Source organism: Otolemur garnettii, unplaced genomic scaffold, assembly GCF_000181295.1.
Source record: "Otolemur garnettii isolate 467f Iridium unplaced genomic scaffold, OtoGar3 scaffold00140, whole genome shotgun sequence".
NCBI lineage: Eukaryota > Metazoa > Chordata > Mammalia > Primates > Galagidae > Otolemur > Otolemur garnettii.
In genome coordinates, this window is record NW_003852535.1 from 3,949,048 (window position 1) to 3,953,124 (window position 4,077).

Genomic DNA, 4,077 nt, shown 5'->3' on the forward strand with positions numbered 1-4,077 from the left:
CCTGTAGTCCCAGCTACTTGGGAGGCTAAGGCAAGAGAATCACTGGATCCCAAGAGTTTGAGGTTGCTGTGAGCTGTGATGCCATGACAGTCTACCCAGGGTGACAAAGTAAGATTCTGTCTCAAAAAGAAGAACAAAGTTTATAGTTGGCTTGGTGCCCATAGTTCAGTGGTTAGGGCATTGGCCACCGAGGCAGGTAGATTTGAACCCATCCTGGGTCTGCTAAACAACAATAACAACTGCAACAACAACAACAACAACAACAACAACAAAATAGCTGGGCATTGTGGCAGGTGCCTATAGTCCCAGCTACTTGGGAGGCTGAGGCAAGAGAATCACTTAAGCCTAAGAGTTTGAAGTTGCTGTGAACTGTGATGCCACAGCACTCTACCCAGGGTGATATAGTGCGACTCTGTCTCAAAAAAAAAAAAAAGTTTATAGCCAACATTATACTCATGGTGGGAGTGTGGGTATTTTAGTGAGTTTGGTATGAAGTGGAGTGGGAATAGCAATACTAATATCCTTCACGTCCTGCTCTGCCAGGCTGCAGCTGTGACCACAGAACAGAGAATGACTGTGGGCAGGGAGGGGTCAGTGAGAACCATTCTCCAGCATCCTCTGTCTCTGATCTGTGGCCAGAGCTGCTGCCGTTGGCTTAACGGAAGCGAGGAGCCCAGGCTTTGTGGTCCTTAGCAGTTGGCCTCCTGAAGCACAGAGTAGAACAGAAAGGTGGCAAATGAACAGGTGGGTGAGCGACCAGCACGCGATGGTCACATTCTCTACAGACCGCCCTGGGTCTCACTTTTCCAAACACTTAATGTGATGTCTTGGGTGTCTTTTGAAACCTTGGCACTTAGGCATCTGATTTTTTTCATGCTGCAGAATATCCTTTTGCATGGATGTAATATAATTTAATTGACTAGTACCTTACTGATGGATGCGTACATTATTGCGTGTTTTTCTGCCATTACAAACCACATGGCATGTGCCCTCCCCCTTACCCTGGGGATTCTTTCCGAAGGAGAGATGCCTGGGTTTAGACGAGCCACCGCCCTTCATTTGCATGGACTCTCTCCAGCCTGGAAGCCCATCCATTCCTATGGCAGAGGGGTTATTGGTGGTGGTCCCTGGGCTAGGGAGGAGGAAGTGACAGGTGTCAGAGGTGCGGGTGTGTGAGTGGCAACTGTTTTTTTTTCCACAGGGATCTTGGTCATTTTCCCAGTTTGTCACTTACACCCCAAATGAGGGTGATAGTGGCATATTGAGAGTGGGCAGAGATGCCCACAGCTGCCAAACATGTGTGTGTGTCCTTGCAGACTGTGGAGTGGCATCCTTTGGGCACCCACCACCCATCTAGGAGCTATACCCAGGCACAAAGTGATCTGGCTTTTGTTGTATCTGGAGATGGAGCCCAGAGTGTCAGGCAGCTCAGGGGAGGGGATCTGGGCACTTTCTCAGCTCCTGGGCTGGGCAGGCCCCATGCTCCTTGAGCTCACTGGAAGTCAGGAGGTGGTGGGACCTGGGGATGAACCTTCCCAAGCCGAGCCCACCCGACAGAACCAGCAGGTTTTCTGGTCTGGGATTAGCTCCTCCCAGGGGTGGGGACAATAAAGCTGATGGAAATCCCTGCTCTGCAGGGTGGAAACTGGTTCCCCTCCATTTTACAGCAAATGTGGGATTTGGGCAGCGGATCCGGGGTTGCCGTCAGAATGACATGATCACTTGTTGACCTTTGTCGGGGTGCTTGTTCACGTTCTTGCTTACTTCTGCAGGTTCTTTGTTCTGCGGTGAGTCACTCCGCTCCTGCCCTCCATGCCTGTCTGCTCCCTCCCATTATCCCTCCCCTGAGCCTGTTCAGGTCGCTGCCAGGGTTCCCCCTGCCATAACAGTGTCCAGAGCCCTGAGGATGGGTTGTATAGAGGTGGGGAGCGAGGTCAGTAGACTTAGTCAGGGCTATCGGGCTGCTGAGTGGCTTTGTGGGCTGCAGTTGCCCCTCATATAGGGAGGGTGCAGAGGACGACCTGGGCTCTTTCCTGCAGGACCTGATAGTCTCAGGCCCAGTGAGGCTCCACCCAGAAGAGCCTGGTGAGCCCCTGGCCCCGCATCCCTGACAATGGCCTGATACTATTCTATCTGGGTAGCTTGTCACTTCTGGGTCATCAGGGTGTACAGGTGGTTCAGCGTCCTCAAAAACAGTTGTTCACAAAATGAAATAGAACTTTCCTTTCTCTCTTTCTATTTTTATATTTATATGTTTTACTTATAATGCATACATATGTATTTTTTACCTATCCACATGTTATTATATAATTTATGTTATATAATGTTTATAACTAATATAACCAAAATAAAATATAATTTCAATCTCAAGCCTTCATTGTGCTGAGGGAGTGGAAACTTAATCTTGGCCATCTTGGGGACTCCTCCCTAGGGCTATGCCTGACTTTCAAGGGCTTGGTGTTGGGAGGATTTCCACTGGTGAGGGTACCTGGTGCTGAGGCCACCTGTCACCAGGCCAACCATTGCTATTTGCAATCAGTTGTGCTGCTGTGTGTCCGTCAGCACTGTGTGGTTCTCCAGGCCACTGGCTTTCTCTGCCACCTGAGGCCCACACCAAGCACAGGAGTCCTGCTGCTCTCATGCCATGCTGGGGCCCGGAAAGACCATGTGAGGATACTGGGAGATGACTCTGCCCAGTGCGGCTTGGTCTCTCCAGTGGCTTACCTGGTGGGTTTGACATCTAGAGAGGATCATTTTTTTTTCCACTCTAATTTTTTCAAAGTAAATGGAGAGGATTATTATTATTATTTTTTGTTTGTTTGTTTGTTTGAGATAGAGCCTCAAGCTGTCGCCCTGGGTAGAGTGCTGTGGTATCACAGCTCACAGCAACCTCCAATCCTGGGCTCAAGTGATTCTCCTGCGTCCACCTCCCAAGTAGCTGGGACCACAGGCGGCTGCTACAACACCCAGCTACCCTTTGGTTGCAGCCGTCATTGTTGTTTGGTGCACCGGCCAGCTCAGATGTATGTGGCTGGCGCCCCAGCTGCTTAAGCCACAGGCGCTGAGCTGAGAGGATTATTTTTTAACACCTCCCTACTCTAGACAATAAAAATTATCCTTCGTGGGCTTGGTGCCGGTAGCTCAAGCAGCTAAGGTGCCAGCCACATACATCAGAGTTGGTGGGTTCGAATCCAGCCTGGGCCTTCCAAACAACAATGACAACTGCAGCCAAAAAATAGCTGGGCGCTGTGGCAGGCACCTGTAGTCCCAGCTACTTGGGAGGCTGAGGCAAGAGAATCGCTTAACCCCAGGAGGATGCTATGAGCTGTGATGTCATGGCACTCTACCCAGAGCAACAGCTTGAGGCTCTGTCTGAAAATAAAATTATTCTTTGTAATAACGATGAAATAAGATGAGTAAGAATAAAGTTCAGAAAAGAAATGCAGGCTCAGCGCTGGTAGCTCAAGCAGCTAAGGTGCCAGCCACATACACCAGAGCTGGCAAGTTCAAATCTAGCCCGGGCTTTCCAAACAATGACAACTGCAACCAATAAATAGCTGGGCGTTGTGGTGGGCACGTGTAGTCCCAGCTACTTGGGAGGTAGCGGCAGGAGACTTGCTTGAGCCAAGGAGTTGGAGGTTACTGTGAGCTGTGATGCCACGGCACTCTACCCAGGGGCTCAGCTTGAGGCTCTGTCTCAAAAAAAAAAAAAAAGAAAGAGAGAAAAGAAATGCAGAAAGTGATCATTTTCATTTATTTATTCAGTATCATTTTCTTTTGTTAATACATATATGTATACATGAAATTACAGACTGAATGTTTCCATCCCCCCAAAATTCCTATGTTGAAATCCTGACCTCCATTATGATGTTATTTGGAGGTGGTTAATAACGCTAGGTATTAAGGTGGAGCTCTCAAGAGTGAGATTACTTTAGCAAAGTATCACAGGAATGGAAGAAAAAGTATCCAATGTACACACACCTATTATGAAACTAATTTAAACCTTTTTATATGAAAGCTATAACCTAATAACAACCTAAGGATATGGGGACGGGGGAGGGAGGGGAGAGAGGGGGG